At 41.1% G+C, this 15,526-nt stretch overlaps 1 protein-coding gene and 1 pseudogene across 3 annotated transcripts in view; both read right to left on the bottom strand.

The window, feature by feature from the left end:
* Positions 1-15,526, bottom strand: part of EXOC6B (exocyst complex component 6B) — a 568,031-nt gene that overhangs the window by 396,567 nt on the left and 155,938 nt on the right. The window lies entirely within an intron of this gene.
* LOC135323051 (nucleosome assembly protein 1-like 4) lies at positions 1,391-10,060 on the bottom strand (annotated as a pseudogene).

The following is a 15,526-nucleotide window of genomic DNA, read 5'->3' as shown; positions in this document are numbered from 1 at the left end:
ATCCACAGAGGTGAAGATCACAATTTAAACTAGATAAAATTCCAACAGTAGTAAGGTTAAAAGTGCACAAACTCCTAGACACATTTCATTGTTTTTCTTTTTATATTATGTTCTCCACCTCCTTTGCTGTCCCTCCTGCAAGAAAGCTCAGTAAGAAGATTCTTGAAAGGAAACAAGTTTTATTTAGAGTACTTCTGATGGGCTTGAATACAAACTGCAAGGTACCCATAAGACACAAGGAGAAAGCATTGAAGAAAACCAGCTATTCACTCATTCAATAATTTTAAAAGATTTAAGTCAACTGGTGACAAAGTTACCAAGCATTAACATTTGAACTGATTTGGTTCTGACTTTCTAACCACAACTAAGAAGAAAATTATAAAGAAGAAATCTACTTTGATTCCATGTATAAATAAAGTAGAAAGGCTATTAAGCTATTCTGTGCTTGTGTTTTATAACTTAGACCTTCAAATTCTATTGTGGAATTACACGTAAGCACTGGAAGAGACCCATCCTCTAAAAGTATTCTTTCTTCGAAGGAACCCCCATAAAGCTCTCGTGCAATTCTAGGGTTCTGTGGAACAACATATGAAAACCTCAGGGACAGGTCTGTATTCCTAACTGCAACTAGTTTACAATACTTCTTAGAATACCAAACTCTATCAAAATTTGGCAATCTTGCTGCTCATGTATATTAACAAAGGACTGACAAGCAATAGAGTCCTATTAAGTCAAACTTAAAAGAATTTTTGCACAAACCACCATACAATCTCTGCACACTCGGCAAAGAAAAATACTTACTTTGAAAGCTTTTTTGCATGTGACCCAGTTTCACTAGATTATGAGTTCCTGGAAGGCAGAACTATGTCTTTTTCATTTTTGATTCTCTGCCTTCCTCAACCTTGCCCACCCAGTGCCTAGTAGAGACCTTTACACATAAAAAAGGGCTGCTTTAAAAATATTAGGAACAATCCAGTATTCAGAAATAGAGGAAAAGTTACATTATGGTATTTATATAATTATATAAATTCTATATAATTATAGTATAAATAAATTATATATTATAATAATTATATTATAGAATTATATAAAATATTTCAAATGATTTGGTAGATTTATACTTATGGACATTACCTATGTCTAAGATGTGAATGAAAAGGCTATACAGTTTGTGTCTATATTTATATATAAAACTTAAGTTCATTTGTACAAATACGTATATACTGACACGATATATACATAAATGATTTTCATTTATCCCTAAATAAAAATCTAAAATCTTTTTACTAAAAGGGTATCTATCAGCAGTGAGATCTTTGAATGATTCTCACACTCCTGTTTACATACACCTGTATTAGTATATGAAATTTTTAAATAATGCGTATTAATACCTCCCATGGATAGCAAAACAATTAAAATGTTTACATGTTGGGAAAAAAAATCGCCTAAATTTAACTCTCTAAACTGTCTACCATTCCTCTTCCCAAATCCCTGAAGTGACTTCAGCCCCGGCAATCCTCAGGTCCTTTGTCACCTGCCTTAGCACCCCACTTTTCTGTCTTACTTTTCTTTCGTGTTCTCTTCACTCACAGCTTCATCCACATCCAACAGCAAGGCAGAAAATTCACTATCTAGGCTGTTACAATTTGTTTTTATGCCTCTTACATCTCTTATTCATCATTCCCACGTTAAACCACAACTAAATGTTGACCACTACACACTCATCAGAATGACTAACATTAAAAAGACTGATAACAAATGTTAGCAAGAAGGTAGAGCAGGTGAACCTTTCACATATTAAAAGTGTGTAAAATGGTACAACCACTTTGCAAAAAGGTTTGGCCGTATCTCATAAAATTCTGACCCAGAACTCCACTCCCAGGTATATTTACCGAAGAGAAATGAAACATATGTCCACAAAAAGACTTCTACAACAATGTTCAGAGTAGCTTTATTCATGATAGCCAAAAACTGAAACATCTCCAGTTTCCATCAACAGGAGAATGAATAAATGCTGTTAAATTCATGTATGAGAATAAAATTCAGCAACAAAAAAGAATGAACAGATAACAATATAGAGGTATTTCAAAATCATGAGGTTAAGTGAAAGAATCCATATATAAGAGTACGTACTGCATGATCCCATTTATATGAAGTTCTACAACAGGCAAAATTAACCTATAGTGGAAAAAGTGGTTGCTTCCTGGGAGAAAAGAGTAGAGGACCAAGTGGGAAGGAGCATTAGAGGACTTTCTGGCGGAGATGGTAATGTCCTGTATCTTGACAAGGGGTCAGGTTAAACAGGTGGACACGTTTGTCAAAACCTCACTTCTGATGTGTGCATATTACAGTATTTAAAATTTACCTCAAAAGAAAAAATAATCAAATATTGAACTCTAGCTAATGTTATCCATGCTGAAGTATTTAGAGATGAAGTGTACTAATGTCTCAAACATACTATGAAACAAAAAAAGATGCGATGGGTTGAGGAATGCAAAAGTATTGTAGGATGTTTGCTGTAGAATCTGGGTGGTGGGTAAATATGGATATTAATTGTGTAATTCTTCCAGCTTTTCTGCGTGTTTGGAATTTTTCAAAATAAAATGTTAAGAAAAAAGTAAACTTTGCTCAGTCTCCAGAGATAGACAGCCTCATTTCAGAGCAAGCAAAGTCCAGCTTCCCTCCACTGAGGCCACTAGGCAGGAACACTCAATATGCTACTTAGCAGTGGAGTCAGAAGTGGTAAATCATCAAGCCTGCATGGAGGGAAGACTGGTCCCAAAGGATGAGCCAAACAGGAAACTCATTGGTGCAAAGCAATCAGAGTGGCTACACTACTACTAATTGTAACAGCACCTTTGGTGACTTCCTTCTTGGGCTAAAAAAACAAGGGCACTTTCAATCAGTACAAATCCTTTTTAGGGGAGTCTGCCACCACCACCCAAATATTCATGCACATTCTTAGGTAGTTTTTCTTCCCTAAGTACAACCAGAAGTACCTTCTAACAAAAACACACACAGCTTTGAATTGCAGCATGGGACAGATTTATGGAATATGGAAGACATTAAAGTATTCGCTTTCTCTCTGAAAATAAAGAGGGCAGACTCATAAACAATGCCTGAAAGGCATTTCAGCAGCTTAATCCACACAGGACATGTTTTGCTTTTTGAGACAATCAGGAACTGTTGGGTACAGGAAGCCATAAACAACAAGAACTTGGCTTAAGGAGGAGAACAAAATAAGTGTTTTTTATGGAAATCACTTAACATTTTTTGAAGGGGTTTATTTATATGTGACAAGGTCTACACGACACAACTTGTACATAAGCAGCAGCTCTTACAATACATCTAATGTTGATTGACTTCTACAACAGTGGCACCAAGCAGGACCAGCCTGTCAGCATTTCCATCAACAACTACATTTGCTGGGCTTAATAATTCCCTTTTTCCAATTTTCTCCAGACAGGGAAAACCACTTAGTGCTCAGCATTCAAGCTCAGCCAAGAGCTTTTCTTTTAAGTTCCAGCGTACATGAAGTCTGAAGTTGTGGAAAGCATCTTTCCTTAGGTAGGCTCAGCCTTTTAAGTCTAAGAGGCTAGAGTCATGATAGAAAAACCACCCACAGAATTCTGTAACTTAACAAATATGCCATGTACAGAATTTACTGAGTTAATAAGGCTTATGATAGAATAAAACAGAAAATACCATGAGAGATGGGAGATAGCCTCTCAGTGAAAAATCACTTTTTTCAATAGGTACCTTAGAATGTACAATTATGATCTGATAATCCCACTGAAGTAAAACAATTTATGAATAAGGCACAAATCTTTTGCCAAGAAGTAGTATCTGAAAAGTGCAGGTTTCAGAAATGAAGGATTAGTGTTCTGTTTCGAGACTTCTCTGTATAATCATAAGCAAGATTCTGAATTCTTTACTCACCCCATCAATAAAATTAACCACACTTTCCAAGTTATTCATGTTTAAAGACTTTGAACTCCTCATATAAGCAACAGTGAACAGGTACGGTTCCTGCAGTCTTCTTTCTCCCCACTATAAAAGAAGAGGCCCTATACAATACATATAAATTGTACTTACACCCCAAACAATGATGCTCAGAACAAATATCCTACACAAACAGGGAATACATATCCCACGCATGGTAAAAGCATAAGATCTTAGTTTCTTCCCCAACTTTCACTTCTGTGTTTTTCTTCCTCAACATTACTTATGAATGGTCTGAAAAGAAATAATCACTTGGAATGTTTTTTCCTTAAATGCTCAGAAATACAAAAATTGTTAACTACTGAGGCACTAGTACATGCTTCTTACCATTTATTCAGTACTGCTGCTGTACAGCCTTCTTTTACCATGTTTTCTTTAGGTGAAAACTAACTTATGACTTCAAGTGAAAGATGGCAGATTGAGCTAAACTCCTTCCTCAAAACTCCACTAAAATAAAGCTAAACAACCTCTTTTTAAAAAGGCATACACCCACAAAAATCAAAAAGTACAGAAGGACCAACAGCAACAAAACGTTAAAAGCTGGAAAGCAGAGGACCCAGTTGGTAACCAGACAAAGCAGGTAGTGGGGAAAGCCAAGTGGCAGCATGACTTGCCCCGTATCAGTAGCACTAGGTGTCTCCGGGAAGGGAGAGGAGACAATGAAGCTTCAACGGGCTTAGTTGAAAGTTGCTTAAGAAGCAATGAGCCCCTCAGATTTCCCTTTCTAACTTCATCTGGGCACCACCTATCTATCCTTCACTCACCACAGCAAAAAGCCAGAAAGTCAATGGACTGGGAGATAGCTGTCACAATTGAGAACGTAAGTATCATTCTGAAAACGGGATTAAGCAAGACAGTTTACATACTAAATGCTGAGATCCCAATCTTTTTCTCCCACTTAGATTCCTTAAAATGCTGGCAGGCAAGAAGGATTCTAGAAGAGCCTACTTGCGGTAATTTGACCAGTCAAAGAAAAAAAAAAAAAGCACCAAAAGATACTGACAAAGGAAGTTTCTCCCCAAAGAAACTGTCTATCCAGATCACCTTGTGGAAGGAGGAGGTGAGGGAATAACTTCAGTGGGAGTTGAAGGTAAGTGATTATGTAAGTATGCTTTGCCTTGTATCCACTAGAAACCCACATTTATTGCTGAGTATGTACAGAAATAGGGTCCAGACTTCTCAATGCTACTGATTACTGTCTTATTTTAAGTTTCCCCAGAAGGAGAACCTGAGACAAAGATTTCCATCCAAAGAATTTATTTGGGAGAGGACCCCAGGAAGGATGGTAGGGACATGAAAAAGTGAGGGGCATTAATTCCCTATTTCTGGCACCCAGAGAAAGCCCTTAGGCAAAGAAATGCAGGCACTGGAAGTTCAGGAGGCACACACAGAAAGGGTAAGATCTAAAGGGATGTAAACAGGGCACCAACAGCACCTGCTACATCCATCGTGATAACTGAGCTAATCTGTGTCACTATCTTAACCAATGTAAAACATTGACTCCCAGAGGTTCACTCTTAAATCCTTTCCTTAACTTTTTTTTTCATGTTTCACGACTTTAATAGAATATTCTAACTATTCTGTACAAATTGAAAACACTGTATTCGGTTACAAATGAGTGGTAAGTAAGGCTCAGCACCCCACAGGCCTGGCCACAGCGTGGACACGGCGCTCCCCCTGCTGCCAGCGGCCACACTCACACCGTCAGAAAGCCACACGCCAGCCTAGAACAGGTCGCTCCCAACCCAGGGCTTTTAAGACAAGATGAACGTGGGGCCAAGAAATGGGAGCTGCTGAGAAAGCAAAACATTTACACACTGAATGGAAAGGGAGCTGCTGAGAAAGCAAAACATTTACACACTGAATGGAAAGGCTCTCCTCCCCAGCCCGAGCGCCGCACCACAAAGACTGGCAGATCCCGGCTCTGCTCTGTGGCCCACGTGTCGTGGGGACCGGCTCCTGCCGCCGGCAGTTTCTTCCACGCCAGCCTCATCTGGTAGGAGCCGGGCCACTTCCTGCTCAGGGCACCAGGTCTCCAGTCACAAACCTGGTTTCAGAAACTCTAAGGACAAGCGACAGCATGCGTCCCAAGCCCTCACCAGCATGAAAGGGTAAATAAATACGAGGTGAACCACAAAAGCTTGTGCCTCAGGGTCAGTGGGCACCACAACCCCATGCCCGCCCGAGGAAAGAGAAGCCCAGGAAAGAGCAGTGAGAAGAGAGCACCACTCCGCCAGCTCCCCTGATGGTGGGCAAGGCGGGAAATGGCGCGGGTCCTTCAAATGCAACCAAAGTCCGGCCCGACAGGGGGAGAGGGGTAACCAGCTCCAGAGGCCCTGGAACCACATCCCTGGACATGTGCCCCTGGCGTCTACCCCATGTGGTCTGTGCCACCACCCCCCCACCCAGGCAGGGCCTGGCAAGTCCACTGAGCTGTGCCCAAGGTGGTAGAGGGTGCTGGAATCAAACCTCCTATTTCTGAAATGCATCTGAGTTGCCACTGTACGGGTTAAGCAAAATAATAAAGTAAAAGGAGAAGTTAAGTGAAAACCATGCACTTGGAAGAGAGTTAGAGGTGAGCACTGTCAGGTTGCGGGTCGGCACTGAGCTCGGGACGTGGGGCGGCTACACCCGCAGGGCGTCTCCCTGCTCTTTGCACTCAGAGGGCTGGCTGGGCTCTTTCTTGGAGCTGATTTCAGCGTTGTCCTCATCTTCTCCCTCCTCGTCACCTTCTAATTCCTCCTCTTCTCCTTCCTCACCTTCTTCAAAATTGTCATCATCTTCTGTGGCCTCCCCCGTGAAGTAGAGCACAGCTCGAGGGACTATCTGCTTGTGAAAGAAGTGTCTGATCTCAAAGTCGGAGGCTAATGTGAATTTGGAATCTTCATCCAGTGATTCTCCATCTCCTGATGCTTTCAGGGGATTGAAGAAGTTGAAAAAAGAATCGTTGCGGACTTGTTTGGTGATTGTTCTGACGGTGTCTCGACTCTTACGTTTCTGCTTTTTCTTGATGGTTTTGACTGTCACGTTCTTCCCCTTCTTCCAGTCAATAGTGCACCCGTCACAGTCCACTGTCTCAGGCCCTTCAAAGGAAAAGGGGTCGGCCTTATCTGGCTCTGACTTCATCTTGTACGTTTTTGTCAGGACTGAATTGGTAAAGTAGTCATTGGGTTCGAAGTGGAACTCTAATACAAAAGACACAGGCTGTCCAGGCTCTGAGAATTTCACCTTGATATCCTGCAGGTGTTTCAAGATTGGCTCATCATATTCCTGGACAAGTTCACTGAGCATATCGACAGTTCTGAAGATGGTAAACCAGAACTCCGGAATTTCTTTGGGGTTTGGCTCCTCTGCTGCTGCTGCTGCTGCTTCTTTTTCTCTGCTATGACTACTTTGTTTTTCATGTCCCCAGCCGGCTTGTCCTCCTCTTCGTTCTCAGTGCCACTCTGACTCTGCGTCTGTGGGCTCAGTGTCATCAGTGACGAACTCCCTTCTCTTGTCAAAGAGAAGCTGGTACAGGCTGCATACTTTCTCTCCAAGTCGTGGACCTCTTCGCAGAACTTGGCTTCTATGTGAGCACATTTCACCTGGAGCTGTTTGAACGCAATGATCGTTCTTTTTACTGCTTTAGGTAAAGTCTCAATGTAGCTCGAAGGAGTGTGGGAGACACTGTCAAGTTGTTCCTGCAAAGCTGCCAGAACGTGAGGATTCTGCATCACTTGATCTGTGAGCTTTTTTGTATTACTTGCATTCTTAGCAGCGTCCAAGGAATCTGAAGGAACCCCATCTGAAACACTGTTATCTGCCATCTGAATGCTTTTATCCCCTCACACCTCCTGCGGCAGTGGCGGTGGCCGTGTCTGCTTCTCTCACTCCGGGACTGCTTAACTGTCTTTTAGAAAGCTAATAACTTAATAGTAAATGGTAGGGGTCCCAAAATTATCAAGCACTTTTACAAAGTTATCTAGTCAAAGCTGTACATCATTTGGGTTAATCATACTAGCCGCATCACTCTGCATTGTAGATAAACATTAACCACCCCTATTTCACCAGTGAGAAAATGAGTCCAAAGCAACAAAGTGATGCATTAGGTTCAAAAGTAAATTAAGATAAAATTAAAAATTAAACTCGTGGCTCCTGTTTTAAACTTTCGAAACATACTGCCTGTTAAGTTTCACAGTCATATAAATTATGCCAATTTCCCAGCTCCAGGAATTTTAGCCCAGAACAACTGGCCAGAAAGATAACATTACTTTACTTCACAATTAGGTAACCAAAACTAAAAATTATACTTGGCTGCAACATTAAATCTCTGAAAGGTAAATGCAACCTGAATGTCCTCTAGGCCCATCAACTTCAGTATCTCATTAGGCTATTCTAGAAATATTCTATCTCTAAATCCATTGGCTCAAAAACTTCACTTATCAAAGTGACTAGACCTCAGTTTCCACTCATCACATTCTCATTCACAGTCCACCTTGAAGGATTCTCTCTCTACCCCTTATAGAAATGCCTTCCCTTTTAATATCTAGTTTGGTTAAAGGTGGGTACCCCACAGTACAATGATTGGGTTTCCTAATTACATACTCTGACAGTTTCATGCCCTAAAGTATACAATTGCTTGGCTCCAGAGTGAGGTTAGGGGAGAAGACTAGATCAGAATGGTTGGATCAATGCTCCTTCTTAGTGCTTGGATCCTGTGGCAATGTCTGGCTCACTGTGCCAGGATCCTGACACACGAGCTTGTTTCTGCTAAGGGTACCACTGTCTCTCCTTGCGATCTGACCACCGTATCCCAGTTTAAGTATGCACAGTTGTGCACAGTGTTGACTCTCTTTCCATGTGGTCCAGAATGTATCAAATAGGGGACGTAGCTAGGTGCTGCTTTAGTATCCCTGAGATTTCCAGGACAGTTAAAAAAAATTGTCTGCCCAAAACAGACATAAGACATCCAAGGGAGTGTTGCTTAACTTCTCACTCTAGCTCTGGCTGTGCCAAGACAACCTGTTATACAAGTTTGAAGTCTTCAAACAGGAAGACACAGGTGATTAATTAAAACCCAGGAATTAAACCTTCAGTTCAAATCAGTTTATTATCAAGTTTCTATTGCCAGTTTGCCCAAAGTTGCTCTTCCTCACAGGCAGAGGGGAAAACACACTGACCTACTTCACAAAAATGTCAACAGTAACTATAAAATCTCTAAACAGATGTTTCATATCATCAATAATCTTTTCATCATTTGAGTACCATCTGGGTACATGATAGCCAGGATAGCAACATTATTAATTAACAAATGACAAATTAAGAAATGGCCTTCTTCAAATCCCCATACGTATTCCAATCATTTCTTTGCCATGGGACAAGAAATAAAGAGGAGCATCTTATTTTCTAAATTAAATGAACCGGTGAGACGGCGGAGTAGAAGGACGCTTGCAGCTCACTCTCTCCCACAAATAACCAAAACTCTCATCTACGGACCCACTCAGCCAACCAGAGCACCAGCTGAACTCCAACAGAACATCGCCCTCTTCGAAAGACAAAGACGCCAAAAATCTGGCAGGAGAAAAGGAAAAAAGAAAGAAGGAAAAACAAAACAGTGTGGGACGGAGCGGCAAAGGAGGACTGGTGCTCATTCACTGGGTCTCCCCTCTCCAAAGGAGAGGCCCACAGGACGGAGGGGGAGCCTCTGAGGCTCAGATCTGCCCCGAGCACCCCTTGACCAACAGAACTAAGTTAAACAGGCACAAAGGGTCCCCACGACACCCAGCTCTAAAGGTGAGCCAGCAGCTGGGGGCTGGGCCAGGCCACCCGAGCCAAGCGGAGGACTGGGCAGCCGCACTGAGGCAGCCCGGGGGGATGGCAGGGGGCTACACGCCATGGCTGGGAGGGGATATGGAGCTGAACAACCTCGGTCCCCCATAAATTGCGAAAAAAGCAAAGCAACAAGGCTGGAGTGCCCTGGGGGGGAGGGGCAATGTAGCCTTTGTCTCCTCAGACCCACGGCACCATTATTGGCGCTTCTCGCAAGAAGAGAGACAGGCGCAGCCACAGCCGCCATCTCCTCCTGTGCGCAGCGCCCGGGCGGGGGCATAGCCGAGACCTGAATCTGCACCGGGGTCTCCGCAACCTCCTGGGCAGGGCTGAGACTTGTTTACAGCCCGAGGCAGATAGGATCTTTCTGCCCTGGCACCTCAGAGAACTCACACTGTCAAGACAAGGAGCTAAGATTTGGCACAGGGCAGGGGTGGGGCTGTTCCGCAGTCTTCCCCGAGCGCGCGGTAGGAGTGCCGACCCGAGGCGTAGCGGGGAGCTGCACAGAGCAGTGGAGCGACCAGCGCCGGGACAGGGTGGGCGGCAACCAGCCTTCCTGGCAGGAACGCAGCACCTGACCACAGTGCAGGGAGGAGGCGCAATCCGCACACCTGCCTCACCTGAGCGCAGCATCTGACTGCAGCATCGAGAGGGGGAGTGACCCGCCCACACACCAGCCACAGTGCCAGAGAGATATGAGCAATATGAAGAGGCAGAGGAACCACTCCCAATTAAAAGATCAAGAGAAATCCCCTGAAAGCACGATCAAGGAAATAGATATCGATGGCCTACTAGATCAAGATTTCAAAAAAGGAGTGATCAAAGAACTGAAGGAACTAAAAGAAATAGTGTTTAGAGATATAAAATATGTCAAAAATGAAATAGAAGCTATAAAGCAAAACCAAGTAGAATTAGTAAACTCATTGGCTGAAATGAGAACTGATCTAAAGGCTGTAAAAAGCAGGCTAGATAATGCAGAGGAACGAGTAAGTGACCTAGAAGACAGGACAACAGAAAGCACCCAATCAGAACAGCTGAGAGAAAAACAAATAAAAAAACAATGAAAACAATACAAGGGATCTATGGGATAATATATAGCGTGCCAATCTACACATAATAGGGGTTTCAGAAGGGGAAGAAAGAACAAAGGGGATTGAAAAAGTATTTGACAAAATCATGACTGAAAATTTCCCAAACCTAAAGAAGGAATCAGATATCCAAGTACAGGAGGCTCAGAGGGTCCCAAACAGGAAGAATCCAAACAGATCCACACCAAGACATGTCATAATCAAGATGGCCAGAGTCAAGGATAAAGAAATAATCCTAAAGGCAGCAAGAGAAAAACAAAGAGTGAGTTACAAGGGAACCCCCATAAGGCTCTCAGCTGATTTCTCTACACAAACACTACAGGCCAGAAGGGAGTGGCAAGATATATTCAAAGTCCTGAATGAAAAAAGATGCAGCCTAGGATACTCTATCCAGCAAGGCTATCTTTTAGAATAGAAGGAGAGATAAAGGACTTCAAAGACAAGCAAAAACTAAAAGAGTTTAGCAACACTAAACCCATGCTAAAAGAAATATTGACAGGTCTACTCTAAATAGAAAAGAAGCAGGATGCTACAAAAATGAGAAGCTCATAACTGGAAAGGTGATAACTACCATGAATTACAAATAGAAAAAACACAAAATTGTAAAAGAAGACATTTAAATCATTAAGAGTGGGAGAGGGAAGCAAGGAAAGCCACTGTGGAGAACAGAATGGAGATTCCTCAAAAGACTAGGAATAGACTTACCATATGACCCAGGAATCCCACTCCTGGGCATATATCCAGAAGGAACTCTACTTCAAAATGACACCTGCACCCCAATGTTCATAGCAGCACTATTTATAATAGCCAAGACATGGAAACAGCCTAAATGTCCATCAACAGATGACTGGATCAAGAAGATGTGGTATATTTCTCCAATGGAATACTATTCAGCCACAAAAACCGACAACACAACGCCATTTGCAGCAACATGGATGTCCCTGGAGAATGTCATTCTAGGTGAAGTAAGCCAGAAGGAGAAAGACAAATACCATATGAGATCACTCATATGTGGAATTTTTAAATAAATACATACATACATACATACATACATACATACAAAACAGAAACAGACTCATAGACATAGAATACAAACTTGTGGTTGCCAAGGAGGCGAGGGGTGGAAAGGGACAGACTCGGATTTTAAAATGTAGAATAGACAAACAAGATTATACTGTATAGCACAGGAAATATATACAAGATCTTGTGGTAGCTCACAGCGAAAAAAAAATGTGACAATGAATATATGTATGTTCACGTATAACTGAAAAATTGTGCTCTACACTGGAATTTGACACAACATTGTAAAATGACTATTACTCAATAAAAAAATGTTTAAAAAAATTTTTAATTAAAATAAAATAAAATAAAAATAATAATAAAAATTTAAAAATAAAAATAAATTAAATGAACCGGATCAGTCCTTTATTCCCAAGTTGCCTCAATAGTTCCAGCAGTTGATCACGTGTCAATTCATCCTTCCTAGAAAGGTTCTCAAGGGATTCTTTCTTTTGGGTGCTTTGACAGTACCCGATATAAGTCTTTGTACTTAATGGTCACACGAAAAATGTCACTGGACCACTAATGACTTGTTGGCTGCAGCTAGGCACAGCTTGTTGACAAACACTAGTAACGAGTCATGAATCAGTCTTCATAATCAATCTGACAGCTTCGTATATACTGTATTAGTTTGAGTTTCTGAATATCGAGCCTGTTATACCTACTTACTTTTGCATCAGTTTTTCATAAAGTACAAAGTTTTTTATGCTAAAGATTTCTGGGGTGTTCAGAGCTGATTTCTGTATTTCCCTTGTGGCATGACAATACAGAGAAAGCTGCCAAGGAGGGCATGTCAGTTACTCAGTCAACCTAAAACTCCACTATCGTGCGTTAGATTGAACCCCCCTCCCCCAGCAAAATATACACTGAAGTTCTAACTCCCAGAACCTGTAAATGTGATCTTATTTGGAAAGTGTGTCCTTGCTGACATACTCGAGCTAATGTGAGATTATCAGGATGGGCCTTAATCCAATATGACTGTTATCCTCATAAGAAAAGGAAAAGGGACATAGACACACAGGAAGAATGCCACGTAATGAGGATGCAAAAATTGGAATTATACTGTCACAAGCCAAGGGAAGGCCAAGGATTCCTGGCAACTAACAGAGGCTAGGAGAGAGACATGAAACAGCTGCTATCTCTAGGGCCCCAGGAAGGAGTTTACCCTACCTACACTTTGATTTCAGATTTCTAGCTTCCAGAACTGTGAGAGAATGAACGTCTAGGTTTTTTTTAAGCCACCTTATTTGTGTTACTTTGTTACAACCGCCTTAGGAAAAGAACACATCTACTTTAAGAAATTTAACTATAAAATGAGGAATCCACATTTAAAAGAAAAAACTTAACACACAATTTAGCTATAAAGCTTATAGGAAAAACCATGATGAATATGCAGTAAAATTTATAAAAGTTCAATTGATAATATTTTATAAATAACTTTTACTCTGTTTCTGGTTAACATCTCAGAAAACTTGAAAATACATGGATAAGGAAAAACAAACATTTTTTTTTAATTTGGGGGGGTAATTAGGTTTATTATTTTTTTAGAGGCAGTACTGGGGATTGATCCCAGGATCAATGCTAAACATACACTCTACCACTTGAGCTATACCCTCCCCTCAAGAAAAACAAAAATTTAATAGGAATACTTGCAAAAAGAAAATATAAACTATCAAGGCTTCTTAAGGATTAATACAATGTTCTAGAGCTCTGAGAAGGGTTTCTAGATATGAGTCCTCTGGGAACCAACAAATCCCTTAGTTCCCACAGAATAAGGGTCAGTAAACTTGCTCCTAAAGGGCCAGATAATAAACACTTTAGGCTTTGCAGGCCTTATAGTGGGTACTGCAACTCTTCAAAATTTGCCTCGGCAGCACAAAAGCAGACAATGTGTAAACAAATTCGCAAGGCTGTGTTCCAATTAAACTTTAGTTACAGAAACAGGCCGTCCACCCATAGGCTGTAGTTGCAACCCCTGCTACAGAGTACAGGTTCTTAGTTGTCCTAGGATCACACACTCACAACTTGGCTAGGCTGACCTACATTTCCCACAGTTCCCCTCCCTGTATGTTTCCAGTTAAGGTGAGGCACACAAGATATTCCTGTGCAAGACTCAGAGAGCAGAAATGAAGCAGCAGCCACTCTGTAGCTCACACATGCTGCACTGCTAGTTAAGCTTCCTGGCACAGAGCAGGAGCCAAACCTGCAAGTACTCCACTTTCCCTGGACCCACCTTCAGCTTCTCCTAGTCCAGGTGTGTGTTTAGCTACAAGATGAAGGGCACCAGTTTCTCCTGCAGTATATTGTACATGATCAAGATCAGACAGAGTAAGAACTAATGAGTTTCAGTCCATTCTCCTGGGTTCCAGCTTGTTCTTGCTCTCCTCTATTTTATATCTACTTTCCCTTCCCTTCGGACTTCAGATTCCAGTATCAGACACAAAGATAACAGCTCTGCTTAGGGACTGACTTATGCAATTGTGGGGACTGGGAACTCCCCTACTAGTGGTTCTCTGACTAAACCTGGACTGATACCAAGATTGCTTTGAGAGTCCATGAAAGTTCTGAACCAAGATAATACACATATACTTACAGGGACAAAATAATGAGAGCATTTCAAGGGGTCCAACAAATCCATTTCAAAAACCCTATTATAGAGTAAAATAAGTAAAAACTGCAAGTGTCAAACAAAAGACTGGACGGTTTAAAATTTTCTAGCCCTGAAATAAAATGGTAGAACACAAACGTATCTACCAACCTCACTAAAAACAACAAAAGGGAAATAAATCCACTTTTTGACCTAGTATATAAGTTTATAATACACAAAAACCTCTTTAATCTTAAAGTTTCAAGTGCTTCCTTTAAGAAAATTGGATACTATTATTTGGTGACCTGCTGTTGTATTTCGCTTTGCACTAGCCAAAGATACCGTGGAAAACCAGGACAAACGCAAAATTGTATGCTCATTTACTTAACAAATAGTTGCCTACAGTTAGAACCTGAGCTATTGAAGAAGCAGAAACATTAAGTGCTGCCCCCAAAGATAGCTTAAATTCTAGCAAAATGATGAATTTTGGCTGACGTGAAGAGACAATGAACCTCAAAAACATAAAGATTAATATTTTTAAGTATCTAGCTATAGAACACGAAAGGGCACCTTTAAATTAACACCTTACCCAACCTCAAAATAAACAGCTAAACCTTCCTCCTTCCCTGCTTGACTTCTCTCCATAGCAAATATCACCATCTGACAGAATATAAACTGACTTGTTTTTTTAATATACACCACGTAGGTATTTGTTGACTGAGATAATAAATGAAGTATAAAACATCAAGATATTAATCCTGACTTTTTAAAAAACTGTATTGAAATTCTGAGATATTTCTAAGTAAGTATAATCTTTGACACATAAAATGATGAGGTGGATGTGTTATACAAGGAGAATGCTAGGTGATTACTGACAAGTCCCAAATTCCTTTACTATTTCTCCTTCTGTTTTACAAGTTTAACTACACAAAGAAGTGTGTAGACTCTTCCTCTTTGGTTTTCACAATATTCTTTACCA

This window comes from Camelus dromedarius, chromosome 15 (assembly GCF_036321535.1).
Source record: "Camelus dromedarius isolate mCamDro1 chromosome 15, mCamDro1.pat, whole genome shotgun sequence".
NCBI classification, from domain to species: Eukaryota; Metazoa; Chordata; class Mammalia; order Artiodactyla; family Camelidae; genus Camelus; species Camelus dromedarius.
Note: the sequence above shows the minus strand (reverse complement) of the source record. Positions and strands in the feature narration are given on the sequence as shown.